This window comes from Podarcis gaigeae (assembly GCF_964106915.1).
Source record: "Podarcis gaigeae genome assembly, chromosome: 10".
NCBI classification, from domain to species: domain Eukaryota; kingdom Metazoa; phylum Chordata; class Lepidosauria; order Squamata; family Lacertidae; genus Podarcis; species Podarcis gaigeae.
In genome coordinates, this window is record NC_139686.1 from 45,238,823 (window position 1) to 45,265,055 (window position 26,233).

At 41.1% G+C, this 26,233-nt stretch overlaps 1 protein-coding gene and 1 long non-coding RNA gene across 16 annotated transcripts in view; one reads left to right on the top strand and one right to left on the bottom strand.

Annotated features, from left to right (window-relative positions):
* Positions 1-26,233, top strand: part of GRIP1 (glutamate receptor interacting protein 1) — a 333,686-nt gene that overhangs the window by 111,875 nt on the left and 195,578 nt on the right. The window lies entirely within an intron of this gene.
* On the bottom strand, positions 1,582-25,358 carry LOC310825711. Its single transcript, XR_014555472.1, has 3 exons — positions 25,059-25,358; positions 21,204-21,319; positions 1,582-1,634 (listed from the first exon to the last, which is right to left on the bottom strand). It is a non-coding gene; the product is annotated as an uncharacterized lncRNA (long non-coding RNA).

Here is a 26,233-nt window from a genome sequence, read left to right on the forward strand (position 1 = left end):
TCAGGCTAGTCATGGCATAAAAGATTTTCTTAAGTAGTACTTACTCATCATAATGGATGTCTTATATATCAGCTCTTGAAAACTGAACTTTTCCCTGCTTATCATCTTCTTTTTAGATATACTTTATTATTCCAAAAGATACTTATTTTAAAATCAGCTCAGTGCAAATTAAGATAAATTTCAGCAGGGTTTAAAAAGTCATTTCACAATAATGACTAAGGACGTGATCCAGTTCTAGCCTGCATCAGTGAGTGCACACTGCTCTCTGCACATGGGAATGGGAAGATTTGGTAGAGAACTGGCTTGTGATATGAATAGATCAGATTTAAAAATAAAAAAACCTCACAGAGCTACAATTATCCACATCCTTACAGTTCCCAATATTTTTTTGGAGGGAAGCAAATGTGCTTTTACATGTATAGAGCAAAACCCAAAGCAGTATATTCTTTTAAGGGGTGTGTGTGTGTGTGTGTGTGTGTGTGTGTGTGTGTGTGTATTCAAATGACTTTTCCCCTTGCTTACCCTAGAGCAATGAATGAATGAATTAAAAAAAAAATGAAGACCATATTTTTCCTTGTTAGTTGGCTTCCCTTTGCATTTACTGGTCCCCTCCAAGTTAATAATCACAGACACAGCCTGTGTTTCACAGCCTGCTGCTTAAGAAACCATGTATATGCCAGCCTCTAGGCTACCCATCAGAAAGAAAAAAAGCTTTCAATAACCACTTTAAAAGCAGGTGAAGACTGCCTTAGTACAACAGCATGGGGAGGCATTCTGCAGTGTACTAAAATGCTGTTTTCTGTCCCTTTCCTGCATCAGATTGCTTATCTTCACAGTATGCCTTTGTCCTGCCTGCCGCTTACCATTTCTTGCAAAGCATGAAATAATGAAGCTTGAACAAACTCAAAATATATATGCTTCCAAATTGTTGACTTTACATGATCATGCTTCAGCCAATCAAGGCAGTAAATATAACACAATATCTCTGTTGTCTCTGTTCTGGAGGTAGGGGAAAGGAGTCCAGTAACCTGACTGTGCTCCTTCTCTTTTATTATGTACCCTCCATAGTTTCTAAAGACTGTGTCTTAAAAAATGAGACAAGATAATTTTTGTGAAACAGACAACATAATTTTTGTCTTGCCTAGAAAGCTTTCTGTTCTCTTTCCACAGATCCCCCAAAGCCTGCATGTTTGCCAAATTGCATGCTGATTTTAGGCAAACAAACCATGTCAACTGTGTGCATTTGCATCTGACATTTACTATTGTGTTCAAAGTAACTGTAGAATCATGTGCAGTTTTGTTTCATTGTAATGACACGTTGGGCACACACTAGTTGTGACAAAAGAGAGATTATAATTGGGTCGTTTCACTTTATTAAAAGGGTTATTCCACTCTATTTCCCAAGGACCATCTTGTCCTCACCAAGATCACCCTGGTAAACTTAAAATGCATTTGAAAATGATGCTTGGTCATGTCTGCCCTACCCGTTTTTGCTACATTTGGATGTTCTGGCAGCAGGGTTGCTTGCTTGTTGTTGTTGTTCCATTCACCAAACACTGTTGTGGTTTGGGTTTGCCTGCCCCATTCATCAAACACTGATGGGGTCTTGGTTAGTTCTAGATCAAAGTGATTGTCTGGAGTACATAAAAGAGTATGTTTAGCTCATTGGCAACTTACTCCCCACCGTCAGCCTCTGAGTCCTAGCTCTGTAGCTCATCTTTAAAGGCTGCCTTTCCTATGTTACGGCTATATCTGTTGTGGTGATAAGATATTAGGCATGGATTTTGGAATACACACATTCTAGTTAGATTAAGAAGCTTGTACGTATGGTGGTTCTGTGTTACTATGCCTGAGCCTTATCTGCACTATATGGTGGTTCTGTGGCCATTCGGATGTTGAATTACAACATCTTTGGTGACCTGCTGAGCTGTTGTAGGTAATTCAAGCTTGCCTCCCTCAAATCCTTACAGGTCCTGCTTACGGTTTTCTCATAGGCGTCTGGGTGGCTTTTGTGGGACCAAGCTGCTTGACTAGACTGGCTTTTCTTTTTAGCCAGCATAACTCTTCTTGTGTTGTTTGCAAAGGTGTAATACCTAGCAGAGCCTCCATAATGATTCTCTAGTGATGGGACATTATTAGAACATCCCACCCACATCACCTTTAGTAAAGTTCCTGAGGCTTTCAACAGATAAAGCCAGAGTTTTTCTTAGGGGGGGTAACAATGGGACCTAGAAGGAAAACAGCAAGCTGGAGATAGGGGCCATGTTTGAAATGTTTGAAAGCGATGCTTGATTTCTGTTTGAATCCAAGGATTGCACTCTGCACATGTGTAATGACACAATTTCCTATGCAAGTTCCATAAAATTCCTATTGTGATGAAAGCAGAAGTTTAAAAATAGCAGCTCTACCACTACATGCAAAAATCTATGGGTGCAATGAAGAAAACGCAAAATGAATTTGAAGAATCAGCAGATTTAAAACAGTGGTCTCTCTCTCTCTCTCTCTCTCTCTCTCTCTCTCTCTCTCACACACACACACACACACACACACAGAGAGAGAGAGAGAGAGAGAGAGAGAGAGAGAGAGTTTTAATGCATATTCTTAATGCCCAGTATAAAATGTCCTAATAAGAATGTGCGTACTTCTGCTAGAATTTCCATTCTGTTAGAAGTCTATTGTGTCGTGAACAGAGTTGACCTGAATATAAACTCTTGAATATGCCTTGTTATATAAACAGCCCAAAACTGTGTCATTCATCTCAATCCATACCTTCTCCCAACAAAAAAGATTTAATCTGTCTTCTTTCCATTAGAAAGTATTTCAGTCTGGGGCATGACCAGAGAACTAATGGAATTATGAGTTTCTAAGTAACTAAAACCAGCTGAAGCTGTACTGCAAGGCTTTTTAAATTTTTATTTAACCTCCATTAAAGTCTGGCTCAAAATGCAGATTATGTACTTCCAGACAGCAGTTGAAATGAACTAGTCTCTCTCTCTCTCTCTTTCTCTCTCTCTCTCTCTCTCTCTGTGTGTGTGTGTGTGTGTGTGTGTGTGTGTGTGACTTTATTAAATTATACAAACTTTTAAAAATCAAGTTTCTGCCAGTTTTCTACAACCAAGCCTATGCAATTTTGGACAAATAGAAAATAGGTACAGATTTGGGTAAAGCAGGATGATTAATCAGCAGAGATTGCTTATTATGGGGATGTGTTAGGAGGTGCTGTGCTTTACATGTGGAAATGGGGCACAGCTGTGGTGTAATATGGCTAGCCAACATACATTTATAAACCATAATGTAAATACTAACCTACATCTGCAACCAGTAATATGTATTAATATTATTATTGTATTAATACAAGTAATATGCCTTCACCACTTTTAGGTATATATTCTTCGGGCAAAGAAGGAGAGGCAAAAACTCGCTGCCTTAATCAGAAATGGTCACAGCTGCCAAGGTTCCTTATATGATGAGGGATGGAGTATTCCATTTTTAAATGTTGTTGTTGTTGTTGTTGTTGTCGTTTAGTCGTGTCCGACTCTTCTTTGGACCAGAGCACGCCAGGCACTCCTGTCTTCCACTGCCTCCCACAGTTTGGTCAAACTCATGCTGGTAGCTTCAAGAACACAACCATCTCGTCCTCTGTCGTCCCCTTCTCCTTGTGCCCTCCATCTTTCCCACCATCAGGGTCTTTTCCAGGGAGTCTTCTCTTCTCATGAGGTGGCTAAAGTATTGGAGCCTCAGCTTCAGGATCTATCCTTCCAGTGAGCACTCAGGGCTGATTTCCTTCAGAATGGATAGGTTTGATCTTCTTGCAGTCCATGGGACTCTCAAGAGTCTCCTCCAGCACCATAATTCAAAAGCATCAATCTTCTTTATGGTCCAACTCCCCCATTTTTAAAATAATTATATCGATTTCCTTTATTTTCCTTACTAGTTCATATTTGAAGTAGATAACTTCCATATCACTACCTGATTAGGTTTTTGGCCTGACTTTCAGCTTTCAATGCCATGTGTCCTTTTCACTGTAGGGGATTAATTTGAATGTTGTGTTCCTGAAGTCTTATGGTTTCTGGGTGGAATTCTGATATGTCTTGGGAATTTTCCCAAGGCGTCTAGTGCTCCTGCTGACACCCTGGGAGAAATGGGGGAGAGAGAAAGACAGAGGGCATGGCAGAGAGGAAGAGAAGTTTGAACGCAGTGTGTGGAATACTCAGGGCAATTCCACATCACACTTAAATCTTGAAGACTGTGGTCCTGTATAGGTGCCAGCGATCACTTAACATAAATATATAAGCTCTCTTAATCAGCCTAAAATGCCCAGGGTTCTTTTGATGAAACAGCAGAAGTGGTTTACAACTAAGGGTGGGGGAGAAATTTGGCTTGGTTCACATTTCACTGCAAGCCTTCTTGTCACCCTTCATGAAATAATATGGCATGGAAAACTTTCAAAGTTATCCTTTGCAAGTCTCACCTCTTTGAATTTTATAATGCAAGTCTCCCAATCACCACTACAATGGTTTTTCCTGTGCAATATTCTTGTATTTCACAACACAATAGTAGCAACAGCTCTATCTAGGGACATCCTCCTCCTGGTAGACATCAACATGCAAGAAGGAATTTGGATTATACTGAGTAGCCCTTCTCCCCATGTCCCATATGTAGAATGGAAATACAGTGGTACCTCGGGTTACATATGCTTCAGGTTACATATGTTTCAGGTTACAGATTCCGCTAACCCAGAAATAGTACCTCAGGTTTGTTGTTGTTTAGTCGTTTAGTCGTTTCCGACTCTTCGTGACCCCATGGACCAGAGCACGCCAGGCACTCCTTTCTTCCACTGCCTCCCGCAGTTTGGTCAGACTCATGTTTGTAGCTTCGAAGACACTATCCAACCATCTCGTCCTCTGTTGTCCCCTTCTCCTTGTGCCCTCCATCTTTCCCACCATCAGGGTCTTTTCCAGGGAGTCTTCTCTTCTCATGAGGTAGCCAAAGTATTGGAGCCTCAGCTTCACGATCTGTCCTTCCAGTGAGCACTCAGGGCTGATTTCCTTAAGAATGGATCGGTTTGTTCTTCTTGCAGTCCATGGGACTCTCAAGAGTCTCCTCCAGCACCATAATTCAAAAGCATCAATTCTTCGACGATCTGCCTTCTTTATGGTCCAGCTCTCACTTCCATACATCACTACTGGGAAAACCATAGCTTTTACTATACGGACCTTTGTTGGCAAGGTGATGTCTCTACTTTTTAAGATGCTGTCTAACCTCAGGTTAAGAACTTTGCTTCAGGATGAGAACAGAAATCGTGCTCCGGCAATGTGGCAGCAGCAGGAGGCCCCATTAACTAAAGTGGTGCTTCAGGTTAAGAACAGTTTCAGGTTAAGAACGGACCTCTGGAACAAATTGAGTACATAACCAGAGGTACCACTGTATTTGAAGGGAGGAGGAATTCTTAATGTGTAGGGGTTCCCACCCAGTGTGGAACTCTGATTGCTTACCCTTCCAAATTGTGTGGGAGCCTGCATGTGTGAAGGCTCTCCTCTTCAGACATTCGTATTCTTTGGACAGGCACTCAGCATCATTCTGTTTCCCACTCATGTGTTGGCAGAAACACCCAAATGGGGCTTTGTGTACAACCTCTCCTGGTTGGGTAGAGACACCTATGATACTGCTCCAACTATCTTTATGAACCAAAACAAAATACTACTGTAAGAGCTGTTGACATTTGCTACTCACTCTGGGCAATTTCTGCTTGCCCTAGGTAAAGAAACATGTGGCTAATCGCACAGTTGGCTCACATGTATCAGAATTCTTTTTGAGAAATAAAAGGAATGAGTTTAGCACAACTGGTATAGGAGTTCTGAACAGATCCAGTGGGATTCTAAAATAAAGAACAATAATTTTCTACTGGGTAATAGTGGAATTTCACGTTTGTCGTTAAGGTGCCACTGTTAGATTTAACGTTGAAGGAAGGATTGCTTGCTGAAACCTGGAAACTCATGCTCTGTATTTAACAACAGTTAAACCTGTTCATTAATTATTAAGGCAGCTTCCACAAAAGCTACGATCATCAGATATTCTTGTAGTTCCAGGTAGTGTTTTTGATATATTTCATTTTTTTAAAATTCTCTTTAGTTTTGGTTAATAATGAATTCATTAAACACAAGTAAAAATACAATAAAATAACATTAAAGAGTAAAATACATGGAGATAAGCAGAGATAATTGAAGATGTATGACATACATTCCTTAAATTCCAAATGAACTGTACCAGAATCAGAATAGCTGTGATACATTTCACATTACATTAGTAAATTTCCTCATTGTTTAAACTCTTTTACATGTTACAAGAACAAGAATTTCAAACATTCTTTTCCTGAGAGCAAAGCAAAGATAGTTTTGGTTATGGAATTAAAAAGAACAGAGACAAATGGTAATGTTATAACAATATTAGAAAATATACAAGAAAGATTTTCAACCTTAAGAGATGCTTTTAAAATATGGCATAGAAGAGTCAAAAACATGCCACTTTTTATTATAAAGGACTAATACTTTGACGTCTGAATTACTCAGAATTTAAATAGGGCTGTGAATTCGATAGGATGGATTATGTGTCACAAAAATTATTTCCAGAGACTGAACAAAATAGTGTAAGGTCATTGTTGCAATCCAAAGGACTCATGGGCCATTATGTTTAAATGAGAAACTGCTCATTGAACAAACACACACATTTCTGTTCACAATGACTGACTTTCTAGAATAATAGCTAAATGTATTATTATATTATTGTTGTTTTAACTACCAAAGGTGCCAGTTCTGCTTTATGAAATCAGTTGGAGGTTTACTGTTGGAATTCTCTCAAATAGTGCCATGCAAGTTTTTGTCATGCTACTAGCAGACTTTTGCCTTGCTCTTTCAGTTCTGGCATTTAGGTGGTCCTTGAGGGTCTTCCTCTTCACACTTCCCTTTAACTAATGCTCGAAGTAGCTTGTATCTCCACAGCAGATTCTCAAATTAATCTGCAGAACTGTTCTGGTGTGACTGCTTTTCTGTTGCACCTCATCTGTCCATTTGTATGTCATTTTGTGAGGGCATGGCTACCAAAAGCAGCTTAAAGTACTTTAAACAAAATGGAAAACAAATAACACTATTTGTTTTAAATATCATACAAAATAAGAGGTAGAAATGAAAGATCCCTATCCTATTCATTCTCCAAAGTCTTTAAAATTGGTCATAGTGTCTGTGTTAAAAGGCATGATGCTTTTGTATTCCTGCTCATGCATGACGACAACAAAATACGGGATTTCTGAGGGATGTCGTCAACTTGATTTGCATCAGGTCACCCCTCCCCAAAAGTATGAAACATTCAAAAAACTGAAGCTCTTTACTGAAAAAAGGTGCTGCAGAAAAGGGCAAGAAAATGTTAAGCTGAAGAATAACAAGCAGAACACATAGGCATTTGAATGCAGGACTCAGCTAAATTCAGCTCGCTCTATGTCACAGTATCACTGTGATGTGCTACACAGTAATTGTCTGTGACTTTACAATTTTTTAAAATTTGCACTGGGCCCTGTGGGTTTAGCTGACCCAGTTGTTCTTTCCGTAGTATAATCTTTTTGATTCCATGAATATGTGTGTGGCTCATTAAAATGAATTGCATTAAAGTCATATTTGGGCTATAGCTGAGGTGTGTAATAACTCTGCACTCTGAGCATGGTATATAAAAAAAATGGAGGGCTGAGAAAGCAACCAGATAAGACTTTTTGCTTATTGGTGTGATATGCAGCTTGTGACATTGTAGGGGGCAGAGCTGTCTTTCCCATTGGGCTTAGTGGTGCATTGTGCCAGGGCGCCGGCCTCTCAGGGTCTCCCCAGCAAGTGGGGGAGCTGTGTGGCTTTGCCGGCGGCCTCCCCTTTCCCTGCTCGCCTGCCAGCTTCGCCCCGCCAACCATATGGCTGGCGGGTGTGCAGCTTGCCTCCCAAGCCTCAATGGGAACAGAGCAATCCTCGCAGAGGCCTAGGATGGAAGCTGCACCCTGACAACTATAATGTTCAAAACTTGGTGTGTGTTTTTGTGTGTGTGTATAACAGTTATTCTCATGTGGGCGCCCTCATACCCCCCACAGCCTTTCCTGTCCCCTCAGGAACAGCAGCGTGAGCCCCACCAACCCGCCGTTCATGCCCAGGCCACCTCCTTCCCCTCGACATAGCGATGGTTGCCACCCACTCCAGGAGCCGATTGGGCGGCCAGCCCACTCCTCCTGCCCTGATTGGCACATGTCTCTTTCCTTCCTACCCTCCTTGCCCCGCCCCCCTCTGCGGCGGGTGTGGGCGGGCGCCTTGGTGCTGCTGCTGCTGCTTGTGCTGCTCCTTCTGGGCGGGCCACAAACTGGCCGCATTCGCCTCCCGTCACGCGCATCCATCCTGCCTCCCTGTCAAGCGGCATGGAGAGGAAGCAGCTGTCATCTGAGGAAGCAGCCCCCACCCCCACTTGGTGGGCATTGCCATTCAAATGGGGTGTGTGTGTGCGCCATGTCCTGTGATGGATTATGTGGGGTGGGGCTTGGCTTGTTTCATTAGCCATCGGATGCCTGAGGAGCTGAAGTCCCGTTAAACTCAGTGGGGTCTGGCTTCAGAGTCAACCTGCCCAGGAGGATCAAGCTGGAACCCTAGTGCTACCAGTTCCTCCCATGCATGTTGACTTGGAAGCAGGTTCCACTGAGTTCAGTGATGCTTAATTCTCAAGGCCATTATTATTATTATTATTATTATTATTATTATTATTATTATTATTATTATTTTAAAGGAAGCTTGCAAGGTCCTGCCTGGAGGCTTGCAACATAAAAAATGTTGAACTCAGTAAAGTAGATGATAGCCCACTGACATGGAAAGGCATAAACACTTTTTGAAATATGGCAACCCTAACCTGGGGCAGCTGGGAATGCCTTGACTTAAGGCTGGGGAAGTAGTTAGATTTACAGAGAAACTGAGCAGAATGTGAAATTCAAACTAAGATTTGCAAATTCAGCACTTTATTCACAGGCTCTATAACCTGTGACTAGTTTCTTAATTGTCTCTCCAGATGCAGTGGAAACCTTTTTGTTAAAATACATACATCTTGCCTAATGAAAGAATCTAGGTTATTTCAGAGGGTAACACTAATGATAAATCTTGCCTTACGCTATATTGAAATGTTCTTCTCAGACTGCAGGGAATATTTTATTCTGTTTCATTAGTAGCTAGTATTGCACCTGTTGGAAGTTGTTTCTCATCTGTAAAGTTTATACCACAATATAGTGTTTTTCTTTAATATAAAACTATCCTGCTGGAATTTAACACAAGATTTCCAAAAGTGCATTTTCTCAGGTCCCAAAGGAATGGAATAAGGTTTGAGGATGTTTAAGCCTCCTGCTTAATCACAAACCTGGCAGAAAATATGTAGGAAGGAATTGTAAAATTGAAAATGGGAGTTAGGAGACACCAACATCTATTCTGTTAAAAATGCATGGAAGCAGATATCTCCACAATACAAAAGTGGTGGGACAAGCTACACACCACCTAGGTATTGTAATGTATATTTAAAATACACACTTATATATTTAGGTATTATTGTATTGCCTTTACAGGCTAAACGCCCTCTCAGGGTGGTTCACAAGTAGCATAATAGAACAATATGAAATGTATTGCATTTATATCCTTTAGTGGACATTGAACTCATTTCACGGTAAGTGGACACTGAGGCAAAACAATAGTTGATTTGTCCAAGATCAGGTCACATGTTATTACTATATTATGTGAATACATGACAGATAAAATAAGGGTGGAGTTTAATAAATGTGCATCTGATCAAATGAACAATTATTTTTGCTTCAATACCAAGAAAGAGGTAGGGACAAAGTTTTGGCCATAGGGCCAGATCAAATAGTGACCAACCCTCTCTGCAGGCCACATTTGACAGATGGGCAAGGCTTCACTGAGAACTCAGGCCCCATTTGCATTATACATTAAAAGCAGATTCATGCAACAGAGCTACAATTCCCAGATTTCCCTGGGGAAAGGTATTAACTATTAAACCACTCTGAGAATTGGCTCTGTGAGGGCAATAGGGGTCTCCTAACAACTCGTAACAAACCACAGAGCCTAGGACTTGCCGATCAGAAGGTTGGCGGTTCGAATCCCCGTGACGGGGTGAGCTCCTGTTGCTCCGTCCCTGCTCCTGCCAACCTAGCAGTTCAAAAGTACGTCAAAGTGCAAGTAGATCAATAGGTACCGCTCTGGCGGGAAGGTAAATGGCGTTTACGTGCGCTGCTCTGGTTCGCCAGAAGCGATTTAGTCATGCTGGCCACATGACCCGGAAGTTGTACGCCAGCTCCCTCGGCCAGTAAAGTGAGATGAGCGCTGCAACCCCAGAGTCGGTCATGACTGGACCTAATGGTCAGGGGTCCCTTTACCTTTTTAACAACTCTTAACAAACTACAGTCCCCTGGATTCTATATGGCAAGCAATTACTGTTTAAAGTAGTATGATACTGTTGCAGATGTATAGTCAAGGCTTTTTTCTGGGAAACTCACAGAAACTCAATTCCGGCACCTCTCAGGTGGGCATTCTAAGACAATGAGTGAGTTCATGGTGAGTTCCAGCACCAATTTTTCTCGAATAATAGCAGTTCAGGTTTAGTGGGTTGGATCCAGAATATCAGTTCTGTAAACAGAAGGGCTCCTTACATTTTTGGAAGTGCCTCAAATCCAGCAGAGTCCTCAGACCACCTTGTGTTACTGTAAATTTGAGAATATGTCCTCCCCTCCCCAACCACATAAATGCAGAAAATATAAATTAAATTTAAAGTAACTCAGACTCAGATTACTGAGTTGGTAATCAGATTACAGAAAACATAAAATGAGATGCATCTAAGAGCATTCTGAGAATTCTGGTCTGAACTAACTAATGTTGAGTTTTGGTGAATAACTGAATGATAATTACAACATAATTCTAAATGGGTTTTTTTTATTTAAAAAACCCTGTTATCTAGGCCAGTTAGATTTTATTATTATTTCATGCTTTCTTTTCCAGGAAAATAAAGCATTTGTTTATAAAGCAGTATACACAGAAATGTTTTAAATAAATCTGTGCTTTCGTATACACTGTTTTGCTGTATTTTCAGTTGGCTTTCAAGTGAGACTTGAAAAGGAAAGAAATAGTTTATTATTTCTGCATTTTATTTCAATTCATGATTCCAACCTTGTTCATTAAAGCTGAAGTGAAAATCTGTGTTTGAAGGACCTTTGTTGACAGAGAAACTGGCCTCCAGCACAAAATTCAATAAACATTGATTACCCAGTCTAATGCAGTTTATTGTTGATTTCTTTTCTTTCAAAAAGTAATTTACTCTTGCCAATACATTTTTATGCATGAGGCCATCATCTAGAAATTAATTAACATTTTAGAGTGCAATAACCTAATATGAATGTCAAATGAAACATCATTTTCTTTGACCAAAACATGGTGGTGAGTTAGCATATGAGGGAAAGTGATCTCTTTTTATAATAAAGTGCTATCATAGCATTTTCAGAATTTCAAAGAGTAAAGTTGACATCCAGTCATTTCTAGTGCTGTAAGTGATAATTTCTGAAATAGATTTTATTTACATGGATTTATTTAATCTTCCCATTGTGAGCGCTTGAGGAATATAAATCTCTGCTCAGCAAACCGTATTCAAGCCAGTGTTGCCACCAGAACAGCATGATAACAATTACTTCAATCCTGTGTGAAACAGGGTCAACTTCTTCACAAACATCCATATTTCCTGGGATGATATTACACAGGTGGGCAGTCAGCAGTTCTCTGTGAAAACTAGAAGAAAACTTGCAATATATTTTTTCTGAGATTCTAACAATCAAAAAGAACAAAGCCTTGAAACACACTGATAATCAACAAAGCAGCCACGAGGGTCGGAAAATGAAGTTCAGCCACCTGCTCTTCATTTCAAGGCAGCAATAAAAACCACTTATGAAGCATCAAAAGCCTTACATTTTTACCATATCATCAGACTAGCGTGCTTCTAGTTTGATGTGGATATAGGATGTTCTTGATCCTTATTTTGAAAAGAAAGTGTTCACCACTTCAATGCGCACCTTCTGTATTTATTAATATATAATGGAATACACTGTCAGTACCATGGGCTTATATGGGGCTAGGCAGCATTTCATAAGTAGAAAAAAAAGACAGTTCCCAGTTCCCAAGCAGCTTACAATGTAAATTTTGACTGAGAAGCAGCAGAAAACAGAGAGGGCTGGGCTGCGGTGAGCTCAGGATGCTACTGGTGCCTGAATTAGCCTGGGCTAGTCCTGCCATTAGGGACGCGGGTGGCGCTGTGGGTTAAACCACTGAGCCTAGGACTTGCCGATCAGAAGGTCGGCGGTTCGAGTCCCCGCAACGGGGTGAGCTCCCGTTGCTCGGTTCCTGCTCCTGCCAACCTAGCAGTTCGAAAGCACGTCCCAAGTGCAAGTAGATAAATAGGGACCGCTCCAGCGGGAAGGTAAACGGCGTTTCCGTGCGTTGCTCTGGTTCATCAGAAGTGGCTTAGTCATGCTGGCTAATAAAGCGAAATGAGCGCCGCAACCCCAGAGTCGGCCACGACTGAACCTAATGGTAAGGGGCCCCTTTACCCTTTACCTTTTAGTCCTGCCATTGAGATGGGGGGGTGAAGCCAGCACCAGTGGGCTTTGTTTTAGGTAGAAAAAATATTTGGGGTAGAGCATGTGGCTCACATTACATCTCTTCTAGTTTTCTGTTCTCACCAAATTACACACTCTTAATAAATTGAACAAGACCACTGTGGGCTGCAAGAATTCCCTGTGATTGGAGCACTTAATCAAGAAACCAGTTTTATTAACATACACAAGAACAAGCCGAGTTGCTGTGAAAGAAATATAAAAGCCTTCTTATTAATTATTTTTTTTGCAGTAAAAATTGTGCTAGAATTTATAGCTCTCGTAGCTGCAGAAGATCCATGACTCGACACAGTAATTCCTTAAGTCTGAAATCAATGTTTCGCTTCTGTTTCTTTTGCAAGGGGGGCAGGGATTTGGACATTCATTCAGCAGAACTGAAGCTTGAAAGACAGTTGACTGTGTATTTATGTATGAGGTTTATCTGGGAGCTATCTCTGGGGTCAGCTCTCCCTGCTGGAAGATGTCTCTATGAGTTGTTATAACAAAAGTGAAGAAGTATCAAAACACTCACTGAAACCTATAGCAACATAAAGTTAAGAGGAACTCAAGCAGCATCCCATATAGATATACCTTCCAACATCTTTCAACAGAAAATTGAGATGTATTTCAGCCGGCTGGCTGGCTGGTTCACACACACGGGAACATGGTGCCAAAATACGTGTGAGTCCACTGGTTGCCTCTCCAGTCACAACCCCTACCTAGTAGCTGTTCAGAAAACTTTAAACCCCATTAACTGAAAAAAATGAGTGGGGGTGCCACTCATGTGACAGAATTTGGGGCAGTGTCCTGGCATACAGTTATTTCCTATTCATTAAAAATTTAGCTCAACATGGCAGTATATTGATCAAAAAGCCACTGTACCATAGCACATCAGATGCTGCAGTGTAAAACAAATATTAGAAACTGAAACAGAAGCATTGGCATTATGAGAGGTAAAACTCAGACAGTAAACCTTCTGTCTGAACACAGCCATAGAAATATACATGCAGCCTGGCTTCTTACTAATGAAATGAGTTTTAAGTTTACAGGCCCTGTTTAATCCAGACAGCTACTACTTGGGAGCCAGTGTGGTGTAGTGGTTAAGAGCGGTAGACTCGTAATCTGGTGAACTGGGTTTGCTTCCCCGCTCTTCCACATGCAGCTGCTGGGTGACCTTGGGCCAGTCACACTTCTCTGAAGTCTCTCAGCCTCACTCACCTCACAGAGTGTTTGTTGTGGGGGAGGAAGGGAAAGGAGAATGTTAGCCGCTTTGAGACTCCTTCGGGTAGTGATAAAGCGGGATATCAAATCCCAACTCCTCCTCCTCTTCTTCTACTAATGCCCCAAATGAATGTTTTGTGTGACTGCTTGCATTCTTAAAGCTTCAGGCCCCTGAGCCTTATTTCAGCTTTGCTGTTCTTCAGCCGTAGAAGTATATGCACAAAGGAGGTCTCAAATGCCTATTTTTTTTGTTTGCATCACATGTTCCATCCCCTAAATGGTGCAGGAACAAGCAGAATTATTTTGATGTCAAGTGTAGAAGTACACGTTTCGCAAGATCTGCCAGCCTTCTCCATCCTGGCGCCTTCCGCCTGATGGGAGTTGTAATCTAAAAACCTCTGGAAGGTACCAGGTTTTAAGCTAGGCAGCCATGCCACAGAGCATGTCTTATTCCCTGTACTGATTAGAGTGAGGAGCTTGGTCCCGTCCGGGTCTGCAGGCCAATGTCCGCCTTCTAACATCTTTGAGCTTGATTTTTAGCAGGAATGCTGAGTCAAAACTTAATTTGCTCCTTCTGTTCCAGCAGTAGCTGATATTTCTGACTGAGGTACAAAGGGCATGATCTCCTGATCTCCCTCTGAAACAAAGGAATTTCAAAGAAACGTTAAGGGCAGCTGCACGTATCCCAGACGAGGCTTTGGGGAGTATGCTTTCTTTTTGTCCTCCTCAGCTTCTGATGGAATAAGGTCTGCTGGGTTTCTCTGCTGCTTTAGCATTAGAATGAATGGGTTTTAAAGGATCTTTGATGCCTCAGCAGTACCTTCTGTTCTCAGCTTCCCAGGACATATTTGAAATTCTGTTGAAAATCTAGGAAACCATTTGTGCGATAAAGTGCCTCATAACCAGTTCTAACTTTTTTAAACAGTACTTTCAGGTTAAATGACTAATGAGATCCATTCAGATTGATCCTGTGTGGGTCATGCCCTAACCTAGGGAGTGAGAAGTGAGTGACAGAAGAGACATCCCTGTGGTATAAAGGGGGCAGAATTTTCATCTGTTTGTAGTTCTGCTTTCTGCTGTGTGAAAATGCCTTGATTATTGGACATAGCTTCAGTTGTCTTAAAAAAAAAATTCCTATATGAAAATTTTAATTTCCTATATGAAAATTATCACCTCTCAGTCTGACTTTACCAGATGCCATGATACCCTTCTTGGTAGTTTAAATTCATCAAAATTAGAATATAGAAATGTATTTTGAGATAAAATATGCATTTAACTACTATTTTGAGAGGATTGTTTTGAAATGAAAGATGAATATGGAAACCGAATATGGACTTGATAAAGATGAGGAATAGATTCATTCATTCCTATCCTCAGCAGTAACAACAATTTTATTATTTGTACTCCACCCATCTGACTGGGTTATACCAGCCACTCTGGGAGGCTTCCAGCAAAATATAAAAACACCATAAATCATAAAACATTAAAAACTTCCCATACAGGGCTGCCTTCAGATGTCTTCTAAAAGTCATATAGTTATTTATCTGTTTGATATCTGATGAGGGACATTCTACAAGGTGGGCACCGCTACTGAGAAGGCCCTCAGCCTGGTACCTTGTAACTTTACTTCTAGAGCTAGATCTCAGTGTCTGGGCTGAATGATGGGAGTAGGCATGTTTCTTCAGGTATACAGGGCCGAGGCTGTTTAGGACAGTAAAGTTCAGCACCAACACTTCATATACTGGAAACCAATGTAGATCTTTTAGAATCAGTGTTATATGGTTCCGGCAGCCATTTCCAGAAACCAGTCTAGCTGCCACATTCTGGATTTGTTGTAGTTTCCAAGTCACCTTCAAAGGTAGCCCCATGTAGAGCGCACTGTAGTAGTCCAAGCGGGAAATAACCAGGGCATGTTCCATTTTGGCAAAACTAGGCAAGTAGGGTCTCAGCTGGTGTGCCAGATGGAGCTGGTAGACAGCTGCCCTGGACACTGTGCCTCCATGGACAGCTGTGAGTCCAAAATGGCTCCCAAGCTGTGCACCTGGTCCTTTAGGGCAGTTTGTATAAACTGGCAAAGGTGTGCCAAGATATAGTTTTAGAACATGGCCCGTAATACCATGCAAACTAGTGCCTTTGAATGTGTGCAAAATAACCCCCCTAATCAAGCAGCTTCAACCTGTCTCTGAAGAGGTTGGATTAAAGTAACACTTTCAATTTCAAGACAGACTTGAGCTCTGGCACCTAATATTGCACAAACTTAGCCTTGGATTGTTTATCTAATTCAACCTTTACTAACCTGGCACGCTCTAGATGTTGTGGACTAAAGTTGCCATCAGCTTCAGTCAACCTGGTTGTGCTGGCTGTATCTGATGGGAGCTGTAGTCCAGAACAGCTGGAGGGCTGTTGATGAAGGCTGATGTTATTTTTCTGGCTATTTCCTGATTTGTTGGACGTTCAGTATAAAACACACGCAGGTCAATTAGATATATCAGCACTGTGTGAAGCCTTTCGTGTTCCTCACTATCCTCCTTTGATGACATGGAAAACTCAATAACCTTTATTAAGTAATCTGAAGGTGTACATTAAACCACTAGTTCTACAAGGTACAAAACTTTCATTTTTATCTGTTGCAAATATTATACCTGGACTACTTCATTATATCCACTGTGCTTAGATGCTAGATTAATTCACACAAATTATATTACATGCACTAAATTGTTAAGCTTAAATAGATTGGGGTTTTTCCCCTCCTTTTTTGAATATCTTAGATTTCCTCTCTGAATATTCCAAATTGCTTTTTAATGGATTTCTTCCTATATGTGCTTTTGTATTGAGAAATTGGCAGGGCACATTGCATGAAATTAAATTTGACTCAGAGTTTGATGGTATGGAAGAAATTGGTGCGGAAATGAAGACAACATTTTGAAAGTCTAATATGCAGCCAGCTGGCTGTACTAAAAATGTTGTATTTTCTAGATAGCTCTTAATGCTTTCACACCAAAACAGAAAGAGGACAAGAGACCACATAAATAAGGCAGCTAAGAAAAATATGTCATTTTCCTAAGTATCCAGTGGCAAAAACTGGGCATGGGAATTAATTTGCTGATAGGAATGCTAGTTCCTTTGAAATGTAACAAGGGTGTTTTAGCAGCTTAATGATTAATCAAATCATTTATACTGAACATGATGTTTCCCCAACATTTTTTTCTTAATTTATGTTCAATGTTGTAATGACAACCACACAAATTGTCATTAATGTCATAATCTGTTTCTTATTTCAATGGTTTTGAACTTACGTTTCTGAAGACTGTGTAGTACTATGTCCATAGCACTTGATTTTTGTACACTCACTCTGTCACTGAAAATTATTGTGAGAAGTCAGAGCAGGGTGATAAGCGGCTGCTGCTATATCCACTACAAATTAGTTAAGAATATATTCAGAATATTGATCTGATGGCTGGACCTCTGCTTTGCTTCTTCCTCTGTCGTTCAGGCAGCAGCTTTTGGGCTCCATTGAGGGCCAAATTTGGCAGGTGGGTAGGAAGGGGTTTCAGGCGGCGCAAAGCCCTGCTATAACAGAAAGTGAGGAGTAATTAAAGAACCTTTTAATGAGGGTGAAAGAAGAGAGCGCAAAATATGGTTTGAAGCTCAACATCAAAAAAACGAAGATCATGGCAACTGGTCCCATCACCTCCTGGCAAATAGAAGAGGAGGAAATGGAAGCAGTGAGAGATTTTACCTTCTTGGGCTCCATAATCACTGCAGATGGTGACAGCAGCCACGAAATTAAAAGACGTCTGCTTCTTGGGAGAAAAGCAATGAGAAACCTAGACAGCATCCTAAAAAGCAGAGACATCACCTTGCCGACAAAGGTCCGTATAGTTAAAGCTATGGTTTCCCCAGTAGTGATGTATGGAAGTGAGAGCTGGACCATAAAGAAGGCTGATTGCTGAAGAATTGATGCTTTTGAATTATGGTGCTGGAGGAGACTCTTGAGAGTCCCATGGACTGCAGGAAGATCAAACCTATCCATTCTGAAGGAAATCAGCCCTGAGTGCTCACTGGAAGGACAGATCCTGAAGCTGAGGCTCCAATACTTTGGCCACCTCATGAGAAGAGAAGACTCCCTGGAAAAGACCCTGATGTTGGGAAAGATGGAGGGCACAAGGAGAAGGGGACGACAGAGGATGAGATGGATGGACAGTGTTCGCGAAGCTAACAGCATGAGTTTGGCCAAACTGCGGGAGGCAGTGGAAGACAGAAGTGCCTGGCATGCTCTGGTCCATGGGGTCACGAAGAGTCAGAAACGACTAAACAACAACAACAAACAAAGAGAAGAGGGGGGCTCTCTTCTGCAGCCCAGAAATGTGAGATTCTTTGCCCTTGTAGATGCTTTGGGAAGAGGGTTTCCCCAATTTTAGGAAAAGGTTAACAGGAGCCTGACCACTTCATGACAATACTTTAAATAGTTGAAAATTCAGAAGGAGAGAAAGTGCGGGGAAGAGTTACTGTAACTACAAAAGGGAGCAGTTTTCACCAGCAGGCTTCAATGAAAATTCTCCCTGTATAACTTCGAGATTGTAATCTGTAGTGGCAGCAGATCCCATTCTTCTCAGACCTGTGTATCACCCTACCCTGCCACTTTTAGAAGTGTTGAAAGCTGGATAGTAGCAAGGGAAAATGTTAAGGAAGATGTATTCAGGAATTAAGCTAAAATGCAGAACAACAGTGCTTTTCAGAACAGTTTAAAACATGTGATTACAAAGGGGCAAAGCCAAATAATGCTAATATATTTTGAGACCACAATGCATTGGGAATAGCATTCACATCAAGTGCTTGCTAAACATTTTATTCATAGCAGGTTGTGTAACATTCTAATGGCAGCCAGTGAAAAACTAAGCATTTCTTAAGCCAACCACGTTGTAGTTGCATCATGACGGACTGTTTGTGGTCATTTCTAAAACAAACGATATATATATATATGTGCACAATATTTGTATGTGCAGTTAAAGAAAGGAACCGGGGGGGATGGCTGTGGGAGAAGTGATTAGGTACACATGAAATGCTTCCCTTAATTTAAATATTGGAAATGGCTTAGAGAAATCAACCCAGATGGATCCTACTACAGTAACAAGACTTATTTTCTGTAGCCTTTGGAAAGGATTTTGGGCTCTGAATGCATAGCAGCTGCCAAAGCCTCAATTTGTCCATGCCTGGAAGAGTTGAATCTCTGCTTCCACAGCCCCTTTCCTGCCTTCAGCAACAATGACTGCCTGCAATTGTCATACCTGACCTATTTTCCAGTAATTTCCCCAAAGGTAACAAACATCTTGCCCAACATCTTTGCCTATGGAAGGAACAACTACACAGATCAGACCTCTTTTTTAAGGACAAGTATGTATAGGCCAGTGCATATGTGCACACACCAATTATATTGGGTCAGAGAATTCAAAATTCTTAATAGCATTCTCTTTCTCTGCATGTTTAGAATGACCTATTTTAAAATCACACCATGATATTGAGTGATTCTATTAACACATGCACTAAAATACTTTAAATAGTCATTTTTCTTGAAAGAGCAGAACGTTATGCTTATCATCAATTTATTTCCATTTAAAATTTATATTTCCATCCAATTTTCAGAAAAAGTCAATGTGACTTTCAACCCCAAACACAACAACAGTAACAAAATATATTGTTACAGGCCACCCCATTCTCTGAGTGGCGAAAGATTTCAGGGTTCTTGGTGCTTAATCAGGATTTGTGTTTTCTCTGGAAGTGAGGCACAGTGGAGACTATGCTGTCTTCATAATATATAGTTTTATTTGCACATATATGCAACCTTGAGTCTATAGTGGAGGAATTTCCAGCACTCACATCTCAAGAGGGACTTGTTTCCTACAGAAGCACAGCATTGGATTCAAAGGTTGCCAAACAGCAAACTCTGTGTCTCTTTTCCAGTTTATCCCAGCTAGCCCACCAGAACTTCTGCCAGGTCCACTTCTCCCCAGTTTTTCAAACCTTTTGCAAGATGCCACAATTTTCCTTCAGCCTATATCAGGGATAGCCAACTTAGAAGAGACTGCAATCTACGCACACAATTATAAACTGGTAGTGATCTACCCATTTGTGGAACGCCCCATTCATAGAGGGGTTCAGGTACTTTTTCAGGGAATCAGGGCAAAGGAATAAATTTAAAAAGTCGCTTGCCAAGTGATCACTAATGAAACAGTCAGCCTCACAACGAGAGCTCCATATAGCGATCTAGAGGGTGGGGCAAGGGGAGGGGCCGGGTGGAGGAGCCAGCGATTGACCGCGATCTACCAAAACCTCCCAGGCATCAACCAGTAGATCATGATTGACCTGTTGGACATCCCTGGCCTATATCACCAAAGCTGAAAGCTTAAACCAGTGGTGTCCAAACTTTTTTCAAAGAGGGCCAGATTTGATGAAATGAAGAGCCGTGGGGGCCGACCAAAGGGCCAACCAAAGTTGCTGAGGTTTTTTTAGGATTGAAGTTGTTGAGGTTTTTTTTTACCTTGGGAAATAAACTGGCGCAGGGGCCAGATTGAACCGACTGGCAGCCCAGATTAGGCCCCCGAAATGGACTTTGGACACGCCTGGCTTAAGCACTTTCTTTCCCTGCCCACACAGCTGGAGGAGGAGTCTTTCTTCCCCTCCTTGCCCTCCTTGCCTGGCAGCCTTGCCCCTCCCCGCATTGTTTCCTTGATAGCCTATCACTGGCCCATGTCCACTGCTAACGGCTTGTCTTAGTGGTTATGGCAAGTTGGCCTGGGTTGTTAGCATAACTAAATCCAGGGAGTTTTCAACTTTTGGCACAATTTAATAAAACTTTGATTAATTCTTACTTTTCCTAAATCCAAGAGTTATGGGGTTTGCCCCACCACCCACAATATCATGATCTCCCTTCAGATCATGAAAGCCAAAATCCAAAACAGCTATCAGAACACCTCACTTGGCAAGGCATTCCACACATGGAAGCCACAAAATAAAATGCCCTAGCCCTGTTCACCACCAGATGTGATTCATGGAGTTGCGGGATCTAGAACAAAACATCATCTGAGGATTGCAACATGCAGGGAAGAACATACAGAAGAATGCATTCAAATAACATATTACAAACAGCAGTTTGAAAACAGCAACAGCCCAGAAACGCTGAAAGCCCAACACTAATTGCTGTAAATCGTCATCTGCATCCCACAGTCAATTAGCTCAGGGTTACTATAGGCACTGACAGAAGAAATGAACCTTTCACCATAATGTTCTAATAGTGCAGCTGTAATTTTGCAGTTGTTTGAATATCCTTGATGGTTAACTCAACCTTTCTATTGATGAAATTTTGAAGTAGATTCCTGTCCTAGTGAAATACTTCTGAAAGCAAAGGGATTTGTTAATTGGCTGGCAGTAATTGCTTGGAGAGGAAAGTAGTATTTGAAGAGTTTGAAAGAGTACTTAGAGTAGCTAGATTGACTGGTTTGGTTTGGTTACTAGTTAAGAACTGAGAATGTAGTTTGAGTTGTAATTTGGAGCCAAGATTTTCAAGGATCAAGAGAGAAATTGTTCAGTAAATGTACACAATTGCTATTGAAATTTAATAGTTTAATTTCAAAGTGTTGGACTAATGGGAATGAAGTGCCAAACACTTTCACATTTGAAAGCTACCACCATAAAAAGGTTTATTTGTAGTTCTGTAGGGAAAAGGGGCAATCCAGAGCAAACTAAGTGAAGCCTTCAATAGGATAAATGTGGGGGGGGGGCTCCCAGCTAATGGGGTGGTGCTTGAAAACAACTTTGGCAAAATACCAACATTTGATTTTCATTTTAACCTGAAAAAGGATCTTCTGAAAACATAGTAAAGTAATACACACAAATGCACATAACTGTATTCAGTGCTGAGAGCAAAGTTCTTAATGTGCTGAACTCAAAGGACTGGGATTATGTAGTTTCTTATCTAAGAAAAGTAAATGAACTTCTTGATCAATACATATATAAAATCTGATCATTAAAGCTATAAAAGTCAAATCCAATGTAGTCTGAGTTCAGCAAAAGTAGTTCAGCCCAATATAATATAATTGTTTGAGATCATGACCAGGGGTCAACAAAAGACCATGTTCTTTCTGTGATTGTGGTTTTTGTTATTGTTATGGGGGGGGGGGGAGAGCCTATATATATTTGCATGACAAAGAGACTCAAAAGGTTCTCCTTTATTTTCGGTTTCGAAAGGAAGACCCAAGCATTCCACAATATAATTACTTCCGATACACATTAAAATCATCACATGACAAAGATCCAGAGTGGATTTTTTTAAAAAAAAAATCTGCATCAAGCACCAGTTATATAGAATAAAGATGGAAGGAACACACATAGTGTCAAAATCTATTTCCAAGAAGAGAATAATTGCTGTGCCAAAGATCAGAAATTAAACTTTTCTTTGTGCCTTGCCAGCTACAGATCTCTTGTATTCTCTGCCTTCCCAGGTGACATATTCTTTCAATGGGTTGTTCTGGCCATTAACATCCCATTTACAACAATCTGTGGTGAATTGTGTCTTATGAAGACAGCTGTTGTAGTGGAAATGACTTCTGCCCGAGTTACACAAAGGTCACCATTACAGTGGTACCTCGGGTTAAGTACTTAATTCGTTCGTGAGGTCTGTACTTAACCTGAAACTGTTCTTAACCTGAAGCACCACTTTAGCTAATGGGGCCTCCTGCTGCTGCCGCGCCACCGGAGCACGATTTCTGTTCTCAACCTGAAGCACTATTTCTGGGTTAGCAGAGTCTGTAACCTGACGTGTATGTAACCTTAAGCGCATGTAACCCGAGGTACCTGCGAGTATTATGAATAAAGCACCAGAACCATAAGACTTGCTTATTCAACACCCAATTTACAATGCTTTGTGCATGGCAGGAAGCACTGAAGGGTGTGCACTTTTGAAGCTTATTCTTGGAGATGCCCATGTCCTTACTTCACACAAGAATACACTGGAAGCACAAAAAGGAGATATATGAAGCACATGTTTTTCCAGCGCATAGTATAATAATGTGCTGTGCTGCTGTGGAAAGGGAATGTGAAGCAGCATGGGCTGGAGCCTTATGAGTATATGCACAGCCTTTGCAAATTCAGTGTATACAACAAGTAGGCTCCTGCAACAGAATGTTTTTTTGTTTTATTTAAAATTATATCTTACTCTACTTCTCTATGAAGATCAGAACAGCGTTCACTAAGAATAGTAAAATTAAATGAGCAGTAGCAAACAAATAACCATATAAACAAGCAATAGCAAACAAAAAAACTTGCAGCACCAGGCTATCTTATTAAAAAATAAAGCTTTAGCTGCCTATCTAACTGCCAGAAGAGAAAGAGGCAGCTGAATCTCCCGGGGGAAGGAGTTCTAGAGGCAGGGGTCTACTTGTACAGTGTCACCTAATGAATACCTTCCTGAAGCAGTAGTAAGAAGGGCTTCTGTGGAAGATCTCAGTTCTTGGGAGGGATTATATAAAGGTGTTACAGGTCAAAATCAGCACTTTGAATTGAGCTTGGAAGTAACTAGGCAGCTAATGCAGTGGTTACAAAAGTGAATCTGTACTATGTACTATTCCTGTAACTGAAGTTTCGAAATGAACTTATAAGGCAGCCCCATGTAGAGTGTGTTAACACTAATCAATACAAGTGTACCCCCAGAATTCCAGACATCCTCTACTAGAGGATTTAAGTAGATGTTTAAAAGCATGATTCTAAGGCACGTCATAATGTAATTGCTGAAGTAACTGCTCAGATTTGAATGCTTTTAGTTATTGGCCGTTGAATGGAGTTTGTCATTATTATTGTTTTTTAATGAAGATGGATGCGTTCTTAATAAGTGCTTCTTGCAAGGTATGTGGGGAAGGCTGCTTCTGTTTCTGGAATTATACTTTCCTTTAGAATTTTGATTTAAGAGAGCCAAAGATGTGTTTTCTGGTTGTTGTTTTTTTCCATCTCCAGTGATCCTCTGCCTCTTCATCTTAGCATAATGACTAGTTTGACGAAGCACTATTCAGAGACAGTGCCTTTGGAGCCGACCAGCACATTTCTTGTCTAGGCGATGCAAACTGCTTGCTACCCTGCTTTATAATTTATGCCGCTTGAATAGAAAGAGGAAACTTTTAAGCGAGTTTTATGGGGAAGAAGTAGAACAAACCCTTTGATACTGTGAGAGTGCAATGCACACTTAGCATATGGCTGTGTCATTTGTGAATTGTGTATAATTATTATCCTGTTTTCTGTGGTGCTTACGTTTTTGGCTCATGTTGAGGAGCTTCATTTGTACACATCATCATTATCTCTTGTGACATGTGCTTTAGTGACATTAATCTGTGTTTTATTCCTGAAGCACTAATAGTGGGGTTGTCCTCATTGGCTTTCTTATGCTGTCATGCTTCCTGGAGTTGTATTCATCTTTTCAGAGAGGCTTATCATGTAGTGCCAAATTCCTCCCAAAATAACATCTAGCAGTCATGTTGTGAAGAACTTACTTTTCTTCCCCTCCCTTCTTTCTAATGTGTGCTGTGATATGGTCAAATTATACTTCATCAGATTTCTTGAATAGTGTTGAAATTATTACTCCAAACCAGAGCAAAACAGGGCATCTAGTGTGTATATATGTAGCACACCTCTGAGTAAGTATTTTTTTTTTAATATAATGCACAGTGATAGCTTTATATCAGGGGTGGGAAACTTCAGGCCTGGGGGCTGTGTGGAGCCTTCCATGCCTTCCTGTCTGGTCCCTGGAACTCTCCCTAGGCTATGCCCCCTCTCCTCACCCCACTCACTGCCTCTGTTCCATGGCTTCCTTGAATGCTTGGCACACAATGCTTCCCCAAACTGTAATGATATTTATTTATTGTTTGCCTGATGGAAATGTGTGTGTGCATAGAAGTGCATGGCTGGAATGCAGCCTAATGTACAAAAGTGGGAATCACATCTGTTGTGTGTGTGTGTGTGTGTGTGTGTGTGTGTGTGTGTGTATCCCCACTGTATATATTTTCCTGTCTCGTCAAATTCAGTTACTAAAAACATGTATATCAATTAAGCTACACAGATCTGATTGAGTGTCCATTATTGCACTCACTGTTTGATAGACTTCTCTGCAAACGCAAGGTGCAGTCAGATTCCATCCCCAGTCAGTGGATCAGAACATGAACTTCCACACTTAGATCTGCCAACTAGGCTCTGCCCCACAGCCCTGGGAATGGAGGGCAGCTCGTGAGGGGCTGCAACAGCTAGCCGTCTGGAGAAGGGTAAGCGGCTATTATTGCACTCACAAAGGTTATTCTGGCCAATGACATAACCATAACGTCATGCAATGATGTTATTCCCAGTCCTTTAGTATGTACCCAAACTATGGTATATTATGCGTCATGCAGGAACATTCAGCAGGGCTCAGTGGATTCAGCTGATGTTATCTAGAAGTCCCTGGAAGCAATGGCAGAACATGAGAGACTGCCCAAAGGAAGTTCAGAGGAAGCAATAGGAAACAGCTACAGGAGTGGCCATACCCCGGGAAAGCTGGAAGTGTCTTATCAGTGGCCAATGGCAATCAAATGCAAGAGGAATACGGAGAGAGGGAGGGGAGATGCTGCACCAAAGCAGATGGGCCAGAGCTAAAAGCAGAGGGGAGAGATAAGGAGAGGGCAAGAAAGAGCATGGCAAGACAGACACCACAGCAAGAATGCTGGCCCAGCCTATACACCAGAGGTGGTGAACCTTCTTCAGTCTGAGAGCCACATTTCCTTCTCAGCAACTTTATGGGGACTTCATGGGCCAGACGGAGAGGTGTATCTTGCTCCCAGGAATGAGGTTCTTCACCCCTGCTACACATACACTGTGGGTGCTTATTTCTGAGTAGACCTACATATGGTTAAAATTTTGGTTCTGAAATCAGATGTGTGTTGTCAGGAAGCAGTGTCTGTGTTCACCTAAAATACTTCTACTTTCACAGATGAAGACTACACCTGGTTATAATTTGCATATTTTTATTTACATTTTCATGCCTGTGTACATCCAGCTGCTTGACTATTCAAGCACACTGAGCGCAATTTGTTTCAATTAAAATCAGTTGAATGTTTATCATCAACTTCAACATGGATTGTATCCATTGTGTTTAAAGCTACCCACTCTTTGCTGTTGAGAAGCATCATAAAATGCTGTTGAATTAATCATTGCCCAATATCAAAATGCCTTTGGGTATATTTATATAATTAAATTGAAGTAGTGAATAATTAACAAAAATAAACAGAATTATAA